At 45.2% G+C, this 15,189-nt stretch overlaps 1 protein-coding gene across 2 annotated transcripts in view; it reads right to left on the minus strand.

Annotated features, from left to right (window-relative positions):
- Window positions 1-15,189, minus strand: part of DLG3 (discs large MAGUK scaffold protein 3) — a 490,171-nt gene that overhangs the window by 188,517 nt on the left and 286,465 nt on the right. The window contains exon 1 of one of the 2 annotated variants that reach the window (XM_033945038.1): window positions 5,407-5,770. The exons of the other annotated variant lie outside the window; for it this stretch is intronic. The gene's annotated coding sequence lies outside the window, so the exon portion shown is untranslated. Of the gene's footprint in view, window positions 1-5,406; window positions 5,771-15,189 lie in introns of those variants that run through there. 2 annotated transcript variants of the gene reach the window in all.

Raw genomic sequence — 15,189 nt, forward strand, 5'->3', positions numbered from 1 at the left:
GATCAATAACTGATAAATATCTGGTTTCAGTGTATAATACACTTGTCATGATTTTCACAACCAGTGGCAGTGGGTATATAAAAATGCATGGATACAGGGAAGGGGATCATAAAACAGTAACAATCTGAACTTAACTGTGAAACTTCATGTACCTTGTTCATTTGCATACAACATGGTTTGTGTTAAACATGCCTCTTTTCAATATTATACTTCAACTTCCCCTTCTCATTCTGATGTTCATATATGTTTTTATAAGACCTCAGAACCACCACTCCTCCGTCCCACACTAGGTGTTTCAACGGGGAGATTCAAGTGGTGAACTCCTCACTGGTCTACTTTGTTATGAATTGAATTAAATTAATGCATGATATATGAACATCAGAATGAGAAAGGGAAGTTGAAGGATAATATATTTAGTACCTTAGAAACCTATATATAAGTTGACTATTGATATTCTAAGGAGACATTTCGGCCATTTCCTGTGAGTCTTTTCAATATTAAACATTCGTGCGCATATACAACTAATGCTTATCTTTGAAGCTTTAATTCTCACCAAAGAAATGTCGGGTCCAAGATGAAACAGGATAGCTTCTGTAGCAAAAAACATGCTCTTTCAAATGATATTAAAAATACAACAAAAAACCTACACGGAAATATTTGAATCTGAAAAAGTGAAAATTTGCATAAATGCATAAAGCCATATTTTTTGGATGGTTATATCTTCAGCTTCATATTACAAATCTTGGAAGTACCTCATGGTACATGTCTGCTGGTAAAGTTGTACCCTCAGCTGACTTACCTACCAGCAGCAGTATGGAGCCAAACTGTGCCAAAAATTTTCATTCCTGAATTTTTTTGCCTACTTTGCTGACCTGTAGAAATGGAAACACGTTCGCAAAAGATTTCAAACTTGGCACAGAAACTTGCCCCAAGGTGTTGTACCAAACTGCAAAATTTCAGGCTCCTAGGTAGTTTCCTTCTGCCGCAGTGCTTAAGCAAAGTTGGTGTTTTAGGTCACACGAAACATGGGAGTGGATCGATTGCTTTTGTTCAACCACCCCTAGCTTCTGACCAAATTGAGATAGATCAAAAAAATTTTCAGAGTTTCATTTGAGACCCTAGACAACACCCCTGTAAAATCTGGTTGGATTAAAAGGGGGTGTCGAGCATGGGATCCTGGTCCATTTGACAAGGAATGACCTAAAACTAAAAGTACTAATATGTACAAACGAAACCCTAAGATTCAAGAGACTGCATGCAGTACAACCTCAGAGAAATAGAAACAAATGCATTTCTTCCAGAATAGTGCAAAATACAGACAGCAGATACAAATCAATCACTAAATTCAAAACTAAAATCATTCCCCCTACCTTTGTTGTCTGCCTCCCTCCATTCTGTGCCTTAACTTCTGGCTTGCTCCTGCCTGACCATTTTATGCCATCCCCAGCATTATCTTCGGGCCGGCTCCCTCTTCCTCACTGACACAATGCACAAAGACGCAGGCAGTGGCTCTTCACGCATCCCGCACCTCATCCGTAAGCATTTCCTCTGACATTGTGATGTCAGAGAGAAGGCTTCTGGTTCAGGCACAGGACATCATAGGAGCCACTGCCCGCGGCTTTGCGCACTGTGGCAGTGAGGAAGAATTCTGGGCAGACAGGAGGGGGAATAAGAGCCAGAGAGGTTATCTCCCTTTCTAGTATGGTTGCTGAATTCACAACGCAGGAGGATCTGAGCCACTTCCCCTTTACTTTCATTTGAGATAAGTAGTTTGAAAAAAATGCTACTGAAGAAGCAGTCATTAGCGATATTACATTAAAAAATTTTTTAGAGAGAGGTATTTTGTATGATTATTTTGTTCTCTCTTATTCGCAAAGAAAATCAGAAACAAACTTAGCTTTGGACAGGGTGTTGTCTGTGAGAGAACGAGAGGGCACTCTCTAAAGTTAAAAGGGGATAGATTCCGTACAAACGTAAGGAAGTTCTTCACCCAGAGTGGTAGAAAACTGGAACGCTCTTCCAGAGGCTGTTATAGGGAAAACACCCTCCATGGATTCAAGACAAAGTTAGACAAGTTCCTGCTGAACCAGAACGTCCGCAGGTAAGGCTAGACTCAGGGCATTGGTCTTTGACCTAAGGGCCGCCACATGAGCGGACTGCTGGGCACGATGGACCGCTGGTCTGACCCAGCAGCGGCAATTCTTATGTTCTTAGTTCTTCACCCAGAAAGTGGTGGAAAACTGGAACGCTCTTCCGGAGTCTGTTATAAACTAAACTCAACTCAGAAAAGACAAAAATCTTCATGGCAAGCCCAACAGACAAAATCAATACAACAAAAATACACCTAAATGGTCATGATCATCCAATATCCAAAACTATAAAAATACTAGGAGTCACCCTAGACACCCACCTGACCTTGATCGAACACATAAACTCGGTGACCAAAAAATGCTTCTCCACACTTTGGAAATTAAAAACCATCAAAAAATATTTCGACCCTCCATCTTTTAGACTACTGGTATAGTCACTGATCCTATCCACCTTAGACTACTGCAATATCATCTATGTGGGTATACCTAAAAAAATCTTGAGAAAATTAAGAATAGTGCAAAACACGGCCGTCCGATTAATATTCGGACTAAAGAAAAGTGACCACATTAGTCCCTACTACAATCTGCTACACTGGTTGCCAATTGAGGCACAGATTTTATTCAAGTTTTCCTGCTTTTGCTATAAACTGGTGTGGGGAATGGCCCCAATATACCTATTACCTCACTTCGAACTCTACACCCCCATAAGGACAACCAGAAATCGCAACCTCTTTGCCTACCCAAAGATCATAGGTTGCAAACACAGAACCTTTCTGGATAGAACTTTTAAGTCAAGCTGGCAGACAGCAAACCTGGCTCGGCAACTTCACCGACAAAGCCAGGCAGATCTATGGCGCCTTTCGGAAAGAAATCAAGACCGCTCTGTTCAATAGATTTATTTCCTAGCCAGACAACGCCCCCCCATCCTAAAGCTTTTCTCTTCATGCTGATACTACGCTTCTTCACGAATAGTATTCTTTTCTTCACCTGACTATTCAGTGTCTTCCTCACTATCTGTATTCTGTAATTCGCTGACCATCCAGCCCTTTTGATGTAACATGTTTAAGATTATACTGTAACCTATTTGTAACCTGTAATCACTGACTACTCAGTGACTTTCTACCTGTTCTCATCTTGTAATTCGCTGATTGTACAGCTCTCTTTCACTGTAAAGCGCCTAGAAGTCGCAAGATTATGGCGGTATAGAAAAAATAAAGTTATTATTATTATTAAAGGGGGAAAACACCCTCCAGGGATTCAAGACAAGGTTAGACAAGTTCCTGCTGAACCAGAACGTAAGCAGGTAGGCTAGACTCAAATAGGGCACTGGTCTTTGACCTAAGGGCCGCCGCGTGAGCGGACTGCTGGGCACGATGGTCCACTGGTCTGACCCAGCAGCAGTAATTCTTATGTTCTTTAATGCAAGTAAATAAACGCTCCTGCTCTCTCTGCCAGTCTTTTTGCCCGGATTGGAGTAAGAGTGAGTGTTAAAGTTTTACACCGCTAATAAGAAGTCCATAGGTCGATGACACAGCTAAAAGGCAGGCAAAAGGACTGGCAGAGAGAGCAGGAGTATTTATTACCTGCATTAAAGCAACAGAGAAAACACCCTGTCCAAAGCTAAGTATGTTTCTGATTTTCTATGCAGTATTCATACATACATAAATAAATAAGCTGTTACCTCCCTTTCTAGTGCGGTTGTTGAATTCACAACGCACGGGGCTTCACCTTTACTTTCAAATGAGATAAGTGGTTTGAAAACAGTGCTGCTGGTTCCTCACAAGCCTTTAGCAATATTACATTTTCAAAAACTTTTTAGAGAGAGGTATTTTGTATAAACCTGACGATTTACCCTTCTCCATTGAGAATAGTGACCATTTAAACCTACTCTCTGTTTTCTGCCTTTCTACCGGTTCTTATAGCCATCCCACTAACCAACATCTCACAAGAACTACTCGACCAGACTACAAACATTCTCAACCAGATTGAACTCTGGTTGCTATCATTCAGACTGAAATTAAACCCCGACAAATCAAAATTCTTCCTAGCCACCCCCAAAGATAAAATCAAGGAAACTACAATTCAACTGAAAGGAATGACCTTCCCCCTCGAACTGACCTTAAAAATCCTGGGAGTCACGCTGGACAAAAATCTATCCTTAGAAAATCATTAGGAAAAGCTTCTCTGTACTCTGGAAACTAAGCACCATAAAAAAATACTTCAATGATACTTCATTCCGCCTACTTGTACAATCCTCCATCCTCAGCATTCTAGACTACTGCAACATCATTTACCTTAACGCCACAAAGAAAACTACCAGGAGACTAAAAATAATCCAAAATGCCGCCGTGCGCCTCATCTTTGGCCTAAAGAAATGGGAACACGTCACCCCTTTTTACCACCAACTACACTGGCTGCTGTTCGAATCTAGAGTTCTTTTTAAATTCGCATGCTTCTGCTACAAATCTGTAAATGGTTCTTCACCAAGTTACATCAACCCCCACTTTAACTTTTATTGCACCAACAAGAAATCCCGTAGAATTCAGTTGTTCGCCTTCCCTTCGCTAAAATTTTGTCATCTCAAAAGATTCCTCGACAAAACTTTCGCCTTCCAAGCAGCCAAGCTGAACCCATGGCTAGCCCAAATGATACTCGAGGCCCCCACTTACCTTGACTTCAGAAAACTACTTAAAACTTACCTATTCAGCAAACATGACCCTTAACTGTCCACACATCCCACAACAATACCTCGCCCCCCCCCCCCCCCGCTCCTCTCCTCCTTCACTGGATCTTCCCTTTTTTCCCTACTCTCTACATCCTTTGTCAAGTTCGATCAAAGCTGTAATTCTGATAAATTGTTGTAAATCTGCTTGTCAATGCAGATCCTAATCTAATGGATGTAAACCGCTGGGTATGGCGGTATATAAGAATAAAATTATTATTATTATTAATCCATTTCTAATGTCCTCCGAAATCTTTCATGAGGTACTTTATCAAATGTTATACAATATTCATTTTATCTTCTCTTTGTTATATGACCATTCCACAGTGCATTTTTTTCTCGTGTTTATTTGTTATTTTACTTTTGTTATGCTGTTTAAAATAAATTGTAAGTTTCATGTCCAGCAACTGAATTTCCTTTTCGGCACCACAACTAGACCAAACTCCCCCACCCCCTCCCCCCAAATGGTTAGGGAAGACCGTCAGGCCAAGGGGGGAGAGGGAAGACTCTGGGCTCCCTCAGGCTCCCAATTTGGGATGCGATTCTAAGTGGAGCAGCTTATCCCATCCCATCCCTCCCCCCGCATTTACCTACCTGCTGGCCAGAGTTGCCAAGCGGAGCGAGCCTCAGCCCAAGCTCCCAGATGCCAATGCGAGGGGGGTCGGGGGCGCTCCCCCTCTCCAAGCCAGAGCTAGCCTCCTCCGCAGTCCTGCTCAGGGTGAGGGAGGCCGAGGCCGGGCGGTTCTCCCCGATGCCCCTTCCGGTTACCGCCGGCCGGCCGGCCTCGGCTGCGTGCGCCGCCAGGTGTGTGAGGGGCGGAGCCTCGAGCGATGCGTGAGCGCGCGCGCGCGCGACTGTGCCGTGCCTTTCTCGAAGAGGTAGCGTCCCGAGGCAGTTCGCATCCAAAACGTCGAAAGGCTTCTGCGCGCGCAGCGGGCGAGGGGCGGAGCGCAGAGCGCTGGATTCCGCGCGCGCGATTTCAAGTTCTCCAAGAGCCACGCCCCCTTAATCGCCTGCTTCCTCATTCCAGAGGTGGGAGCGGGGAGCGGGAAGGGGAAGGCGCGAGCCGGCGCTCCGAGACGATCTCACACAGGTAGCACGAGAGCTTTAGGCTCAGAAACGAGCTACAGCCTCTTCACTAACAAGACTTCTTGCTTTTTAACTTTCCTTCATGTTACCTTGTGCTTGGAGTTGCTGCGGTTCTCTTCATCACCGGGGGTGAATTTATATTCCACACACTTAAAAGCACTTGGCCATCAGCATCAAATCGGCTTTACTCTTTGTCTTCCCAGGTACTTCTGACTCGGAAACAGGATCCTGGGCTTGATGGACTTTGTCTGGCCCTTTTACATCCAGCTACACTAACTTTTTTATTATTCAGTTTTTCATATTATTAAACAAGCTCTTCAATAATTAAGTACTTGAAATTAATAAACCTAACATCACTTACAACAGTAATGTAAGGAAAAGAAATCGTATACATTATTTACTCCACAAACTTAAAAATATGGATCCAAGTATTAGTATAATAATAAAGGAAATATACTTATTAATTACAAGAACAGCTCAGGAGGCAATGATGGAAACTAGAGAGTGACACCGTGGTTGTTACCTGCAGCGAGTAGCTGTGGGTAACCCGCCAAAACGGGGAAAGAAAAATAGTAGTCGCTGCGGGGACGGGGACAAGGCCATTCACCGCCCCGTGGAGGCAATCAAGGATCGCGCGGTCCACCAGCCCTCACCCGCCCGATCACAGCGTTCAGCCAGCTCCCTCCCTCCACCTCACTTAATATTTAGAGTTTGCCGGCTTTCTTTTTCGCCCAGCAGCATGCTTTCAAAAAGCCGTGCACATGCGGCTGCTCAAGTTGTTCAATCTTCTCCTCTGCTGCAACTTCCTGCTTCCAGTTGCATCAGAGCAGAAGATTGAACAACTGAACAGCCACGCGTGCGCGCCTTTTTGAACGCATGCAGCTGGGCGAAAGAGAAAGCTGGCAAACTCGGCATCTAAGGTGAGGTGGAAGGAGGGAGCTGATGGAACGCTGCAATCGGGCGGGAGAGGGCTGCTGGACCACGCGATCCTTGATTGCCTCACTGTGGGGACAAGACCATTCACCGCTCCATCGCACATGTTCCCGGCTCACACTAGGAAGGAGGGAATGAAAGGGAAAGAGATTCTGGGCAAAGGGGATGAAGAGGGAGAGAAAGAAACCCACAGCAGGAAAGAAAGGGGAGGACAGGTAGGTGAGCCAGATGCTGAAAGCAGGGGGGGGGGGAAGAAGCTAGATGGGGTTGAAGAGAAGAGACACATTGGTGTGGAAGAGGAAGATAGGGGAAATCTGGACACAGGAAGGTAACAGAAAGAGGGGAAATTATGTGCATGGGGCATAGGGACAGAGACATAAAGGGGACATGCCATGGTGAAGGTATATGGACACGGGGGGGGGGGGGGCAATGCCAGATACATAGGGGAGATATTAGAAATAGGAACACAGAAGCGAGATTGTTTGGGGACCGAGCTCGCAGGCTCCAGCGGCTTGCACAAGTTACATTGGAAAGTGCCACGAAAGTAAGAGGGAGGTAGGTAGATAGGCCGCGCGAGAGGATCTGTAGGGTGGTAGAAAGGAACAGATGGTGAAGAAGGGAGGGAAGTATGGTGGTAGAAAGGAATAGAACAGACATTGAAGAAGGGTGGAGAGGAACAGATCCTGAAGGGAACTGTGGAAGACAGAGTGGGGAGAAGACGCTGGAAGGGAAGAAGACTGATGCCAGACTATGGGGGAGCGTTGGGAAGAAGATGGGTGCCAGACCAATTGTGGGGGGTGAAGGGAGAGGCACAGTAACCGAGCAAATGGAAGACGCAGAAAGAAGACACACAGTGGATGGAAGGAATTGAACGAGAAGATGAGGAAAGCAGAAACCAGACAACAAAAGGTAGAAAAAAAATTCCATTTATTTATTTATTTATTTTTGCTTTCGGATAAAGTAGTATATTAGTTGTGTTGATTAAAATTTATAAACAAAGCCCTGCCAGCTGAACATCTCTTTCTCAAGTTTCAAGTTTCATTAGGATTTTATATACCGCCTATCAAGGTTATCTAAGCGGTTTTACAATCAGGTACTCAAGCATTTTCCCTATCTGTCCCGGTGGGCTCACAATCTATCTAGTTCAGCAGCCAGAACTTTGATTTATAAGGAAGGAATAAACTAAATATTGCAGTCCTGAGGCTTATGGATGCTGCGGGGACGGTGACAGGGTGGTGAATGGGATGGCAGTGACAGTGACGGGGTGGTGAAGGGAATGGCGGTGAAGGGGACGGTGGGCCGGGGCAGTGACGGGGACAGATTTTTCCCCCGTGTCATTCTCTAATGGAAACCCCCCATTCGCCTGGACTTAAACTGCTGGTAGAGCTATTGGACCAATCACCACAATACCCCCCTCCCCCTTTCCTTGGCTGATATAAATTCCAACAATTGCTTTGGTTTGAAAAATAAAGCACAGTTACTTACTGTAACAGGTGTTATTCAGGGACAACAGGCAGCTATTCTCACATATGGGTGACGTCATCAGCGGAGCCCAGATGTGGAAGCTCGCAAGCAGACTTGCTTGAAGAAACTCGAAGTTTTGAGTTGACCGCACCGCGCATGCGTGAGTGCCTTCCTGCCCAGCGTAGGGCGCGTCTCCTCAGTTCAGATAGCTAGCAGAGAAGCCAATCAGGGGAGGTGGGTGGGTTGTGAGAATAGCTGCTTGCTGTCCCTGGATAACACCTGTTACGGTAAGTAACTGTGCTTTATCCCAGGACAAGCAAGCAGCCTATTCTCACATATGGGTGACCTTCAAGCTAACCAAAATGGGATGGTGGGAGTGTTGGCAATTTAAGAGAATTCATTTCGTAATACTGTTTGGCCAAACAGTCCATCCCGTCTGGAGAAAGTATCCAGCCAATAGTGAGAAGTGAAAGTATGAACCGAGGACCAAGTAGCAGCCTTGCAAATTTCCTCAATAGGTGTAGATCTGAGGAAAGCTACTGAAGCTGCCATTGCTCTAACTTAATGGGCTGTGACTCTACTGTGTAGGAGTAATCCAGCCTGGGCATAGCAGAATGAGATACAAGCAGCCATCCAGTTGGAGATGGTATGCTTAGAGATAAGATTTCCCATCTTATTGGGATCGAAGGAGACTAAAAGTTGAGGAGCAGTTTTGTGTGATTTGGTGCGTTCCAAGTAGAAGGCCAAAGCACGTTTACAGTCCAGAGTATGAAGAGCTATTTCTCCAGGATGAGAATGAAGCTTTGGAAAGAAGACTGGAAGAACAATGGATTGGTTGAAATGAAATTCCAAGACCACTTTAGGGAGGAATTTAGGATGAGTGCGAAGGACCACCTTGTCATAATGAAATACCGTGAAAGATGTATCAGCAACTAAAGCTTGCAGCTCACTGACTCTTCAAGCAGATGTGAGGGCAATGAGAAAGTGAGATACTTCGGATGAGCCTTGTCAATTGGTTCAAATGGAGGCTTCATCAGTTGAGCAAGGACAAGATTGAGGTCCCAAACCACTGGAGGCGGTTTGACATTGAAAAGTCCTTTCATGAATCTGGAAACCACCGGATGAGCAGAGAGGTGTTTCCCTTCGATAGGCTGATGAAAAGCTGCAATTGCACTGAGACGGACTCTGATCGATGTAGACTTGAGGCCAGAAGTCGATAAGTGCAAAAGATGATCCAAAACAGAAGATAAGGAGGAATGTTGGGGCTCCTTATCATGAGAAAAACACCACATAGAAAATCTGGTCCATTTTTGGTGATAGCATTGTCTAGTGGTAGGTTTCCTAGAAGCCTCCAAATTGTCTCTGGCAGGTTGAGAAAACTGCAGAGGAGTCAAGTTGAGAGGTACCAAACTGTCAGGTGTAGAGACTGCAGGTTGGGATGAAGCAGAGATCCCTGACTCTGTGTAAGCAGAGATGGAAAAACTGGTAGAAGGTATGGTTCCCTGCTGCTGAGTTGAAGTATAAGGGAGTACCAAGGTTGTCTCGGCCACCGAGAAGCAATCAGAATCATGGTGGCATAATCGTTCTTTAACTTGACCAGAGTCTTGAGAATGAGAGGGAATGGAGGGAATGCATAGAGGAAGAGATTTGTCCATTCCAGGAGAAAAGCATCTGCCTCGAGGCGATGAGGAGACTATATCCTGCAGCAGAACTGAGGCAGTTTGTAGTTGTGGGGAGCTGCAAAGAGGTCTATCTGAGGTGTTCCCCACTTTGAAAAAATGTGTTGAAGAGGCGAGGAATGGAGTGTCCATTCGTGAGGTCACAGAAGACGACTTAAGTTGTCCGCCAAGCAATTTTTCGCCCCTTTGATATAGACAGCTTTGAGGAAGGTGTTGTGGCCCAAACCTTCAGAGCTTCTTGACAAAGGGAGGCAGATCCCATCCCTCCCTGTTTGTTGATATAATACATGGCGACTTGGTTGTCCATCCGAATGAGGACTACCTGGTCGTGAAGAAGATGTTAGAAAGCGTTGAGAGCCTTGAGGATCGCTCTGAGTTCAAATAGATTGATATGACAACGATCCGTACTGGTCCAGTGGTCTTGGGTATGGAGACCATCAAGATGAGCGTCTCAAGCGTAGGTCGAAGAATCTGTTGTGAGGACTTTCTGATGGGGGGGGGGGCGTTTGAAAAAGCAAGCCTCTGGAGAGATTGGAAGAGAGCATCCACCAACGGAGAGACTGCTTCAATGAAGGAGTGACTGTTATGTGTCGAGAAAGTGGGTCGCAAACCTGCATCCATTGAGATTCCAGGGTCCACTGAGGAATTCTGTGAAGTCTGGCAAAAGGAATCACGTGTACTTTGGAGGCCATGTGATCCAGAAGTACCATCATGTGTCTCGCTGAGATGGAAGAGCGGGAAGACAGTGTATGACAGAGTTGAAGAAGAGCTTCCAGACGTTGTTGTGGAAGGAATGCTCCGAGTTGAATAGTATCCAGAACAGCTCCGATGAATTGTAGATTCTGTGAGGGCTGAAGATGGAATTTGGGACAGTTGATTTCGAATCCCAAACGATGTAGGAACCAGGTAGTCCGTTGGGTCGCTACAATAACCCCCTAAGATGTTGAATCTTTGATGAGCCAGTCGTCAAGGTATAGAAATACCTAAAGACCATGGTTCCATAGAGGTGCTGGTACCACAACCAGGCACTTGGTGAACACTCGGAGAGGAAGCCAGTCCGAAGGGCAGCACTCTGTATTGATAATGCAGATTCCCCACCCGAAATCTGAGGTATTGATGGGAGGCCGGATGAATGGAAATGTGAGTATAGGCCCCTTGAGATCCAGAGAGCATAACCAGTCGTTCTGCTCGAGAAGGGGATATAGAGATGCCAGGGACAACATTCAAAATTTTTCTTTGACCAAAAATTTGTTGAGAGCCCTGAGATCCAGAATGGGCTGCAGATCGCCCATCTTCTTCGGATTGGGAGTAAAACCCCCTGTTCTGCTGGTCCAGAGGAACTGGTTCGATGGCATGGAGACGAAGCAGAGCTTGAGCTTCCTGAAGAAGAAGGGGCGGTCTGGGAAGGATTGGAAGGATACTCTCTTGGAGGAAGCTCTGGTGGAACCTGAGTGAAATGAAGAGAGAGTATCCTTCCCTGATGATGGTCAGTACCCAGAGGTCGGATGTAATTGGCATCCATTGGTGGTAAAAAAGATGGAGACGACCTCTTATAGGGGGAAAAGAAGGCAGAGTCAGAACGGTGGAGGGTATGCTCTGTTTTAAACAGTCAAAAAGGCTGAGTAGCCTTAGGTGCAGCAGTAGGTTGAGGTTTTTGTTGCTTCTGAGGCTGCTGTTTTTTAAGAGGAGTGCAATTGTAAGGAGCCGTCCTCGGAGCAAAATGCCGTTGATAGATAGGAGCAGGGCGTGTAGGTTTGGCAGGAGCTCACTTCCGGCTCACCACAAAATTGTTTCCCACGTATTCACCTTTATAGGACCCCCCATGGACCCCTGAAGAAGACTTTTTGTCGAAACGCGGACCGTGTTGGGTCCTGTATCCCTAGAGGACTAGGTCCTTTAAGGCTTTTATGTGGATGATTTATTTTTATGTGTATTAAATTATTTTATGTGGATGATTTCAGTGTACCTTTGGAACTTTGACACTTTCAAATAAAGTCCATTTAGGAACATCGTCATTCCACAGAGTTTTTTTGTTTTTTTCTGGATTTTCTTCTTTGTGGATATTTTGAGGTCAATTCCTTTTGGCTTAGGTCTGACAATAGAAGCAAAGGATTTTTCATGTTCTAGACAATTTCTTGGTGGCTGCCTCGATAGATTCATCAAAGAGGTCATTGCCTGCACAAGGAATATTAGTTAAGTGATCCTGAAGATTAGGGTCCATGTCAATGGTACGAAGCCAGGTAATGCGACGCATGGCTACAGAGCATGCAGCTGCCCGGGCAGACAACTCAAAGGCATCATAAGATGACTGGAGGAGATGTAATTGGAGTTGTGATAAAGAAGCAAGGACTTCTTGAAATTCAAAGTGCTTTTGAGTATCCAAATAAGTCAAGAATTTTGGTAATAGAGAAATGAAGAACTCAAAATAAGTAATAAAATGAAAATTATAATTGAGGACTTTAGAGGACATCATGGCATTTTGATAGATGCGACGTCCGAATTTGTCCATAGTTTTCCCTTCTCTTCCAGGAGGAATGGTGGCATAAATCTTGGAAGGATGGGACCTCTTCAAGGAGGACACGACCAGCAGGGACTGATGAGATAACTGTGAGTTGTCAAACCCTTTGCGATGTACAGTTTTATACCTAGAGTCCAATTTGCCTGAAACAGCCGTTATGGTATAAGGGGTCTCCAGGCATCGACCAAAATTCTGAGACAAAAGCTTGTGAAGAGGAAGCTTAAGTGACTCTGCCAGAGGTTGAGGGAGATACATGACTTCGAGATACTCCTTAGAGTATTTGGAACCAGCATCTAATTGAAGATTCAAGTCAACAACCAGCTGACGAAGAAAAGATGAGAAAGATAGCTGATCCGCCAATGCTTTGCCTCGAGAAGGACTCGAGGACGTCAAGGCAACCTGGGTCGAAGATGAAGCTTCGGCAGGAAAAAGAGCATCAAAAGAATATGGAGACTTGGACGAAGCAATCGAAACCGCTGCATCCTCGAGTTTCGGAAGTGGAGACCTCGAGCGAGGAGTCGGCGGTCTAGTCGAAGTAGGAGTAGAGCGAGGCTTAGTTGAAGAGGGACGTTCTTTAGAAGAAGAACTATGCCTGGAAGTATGCCTCGATGAAGGCCTCGATCGTCGGTGAGAACGGTGCTTGGAAGCAGATCTCGAAGATCGAGGAGACTTCACCTCGGAGACAGAAGCAGCCGATGCCACCAAAGAATGGATAGGACTGGAGGCTGTAGATCGAAGCTCCAGAGGCTTGATGGAGGAACCTCGATACACTCTCTAAGCCTCTGCTCCTTGTATAGAGTGTGAGGATTCCTGCCAAGGCACTTGCAAAGATTCTGCTCCTTGCTTCACGTGCTTGGATGCCAGACCAGACACTCGCAGAGACTCTGCTCCCTGCAAAGAGTGTGTAAGCTCAGACTGAGACAAAGGAAGCGGCTCGACCTCGCGGGAGTTTGCTGAATGCCCAGGCTGAATGAGAGGAAGAAGCTTCGGTCCCATATTAGTAAGGAACTGAATGAATTGCTTCTCCAACATGGTCTGGAAAGAAGCCGGCAAAGATGGATCCGCGTCTGAAACCAGACCCACCTGCTTTGGCTGGAGATTCCACCGAGGCAGTGTAAATGTGCTTCGACTTGGAAGTCTTAGGCACTTTAAGCACCACCGCTGGAACTTTCTGCTGAGCTATCTGACCTGAGGAAACAGGGGAAGATACAGCAGGTGTCGTCGAAGAGAGCCGCTGCAAACGAAGAAGGTCTGATGAGGCTCGAGGTAGAAGCAGGAGGGGTCTCGGTCGAAGGTGAGGCCGAGAGCGCCTTCAATGTCGAGGGATTGGAGGAAGAATCCATCCCGAACAGCTTCTCCACCAAAAGTTGACGACGTTTAAGGGCTTGAGGTTGAAGAGTAGCACAGCGCTCGGACGATTTCGAGTGATGTTCCGGTCCAAGGCACTTGAGCACCGACAGTGTGGGTCCATAAGGGAAATCTCACACTGGCACTAACTACACTTCTTGAAGCCCGTGACAGGCCGGGACATAGAAGGAAAAATAGCCGCCGCAAGATCAAAGCCCTTGGGCTGAAGCCGAGCGGCCTGCCCCGGCAGACGGACGGAAGATTGAAATTTTTTTATTTTTTTTTTAAACTAGAAATAAAAGATATAAAGCAAGAACAGCGATTTGTGAAAAAAAAAATACAAACCGCGGTTCAGAGAAGGCACAAAGTAACGAAGTTAAACGCAGAGAGTCAAAGACGGACTTCTCGGCAACGCGAAAAACTGAGAACTGAGGAGATGACCCTACGCTGGGCGGGAAGGCACTCGCGAAACTTCAAGTTTCTTCAAGCAAGTCTGTTTGCGAGCTTCCGCATCCGGGCTCTGCTGATGACGTCACCTGTATGTGAGAATAGGCTGCCTGCTTGTCCTGGGATAAAAAATGTTTTCCTTGTAGTGCAACACAGCATTTTGCTGGAAATTTCAGAATGAAGGGTGCACCTAGAGCCAAGGCTCTGGGCTTCTAAATAAATTATTTCCGTCTCTTCTGTGTTGCTTGAGCAATATCAGGAAAAATCCAGATTGCTGAACCAAAGAACTTATCATTCATATGTCTGCAGTAAAGTTTAAATAGAAAGTCTCTGTCATGCTCCAAGGCAAACGTTACCAAGAGAGTTATCCTTTCCATAACTACTTACAGGGAATTCTCCAAAAAATCTGTTAAATTCATTCCTCCTCCCCTTTCAGAAGGAATAGTACTATCCTGTTTATTCCCTATAGATATATATTAAGCCGTGGTGATAGGTGGCAACTTATCTTGTGGAATCATTAAAATTTCTTTCAAATATTTGCGCAGCATTTCAAGTGGAGTCAATACTGGAGATTTGGGAAAATTTAAAAGTCTTAAGTTGTTTCTTCTCTATTTATTTTACATATATTCAAGTTTTTAAAAAAAATAGAATCTATCTTTAATAATCTCCATTTCTACCTTCTTTATTCGAGTAATCTGTTGTTCATGTTTTTTAATTTCATCTGCTTGTTCTCTTATATTTTCCTCATAGACCCCAACCTGAGAGCTGACAGAGACACAGTCCACCTATACCTTAATTATCGCCTTCTGGAGAATAGAGTCCATGATTTCTATAGCCCACCACAGTTCCTCTAAATTCACTACTGCTGGCTTAGTCAATTGTCCAAATTGAATGTTGTTA

The sequence above is a fragment of the Geotrypetes seraphini genome, chromosome 5, assembly GCF_902459505.1.
Source record: "Geotrypetes seraphini chromosome 5, aGeoSer1.1, whole genome shotgun sequence".
NCBI classification, from domain to species: Eukaryota; Metazoa; Chordata; class Amphibia; order Gymnophiona; family Dermophiidae; genus Geotrypetes; species Geotrypetes seraphini.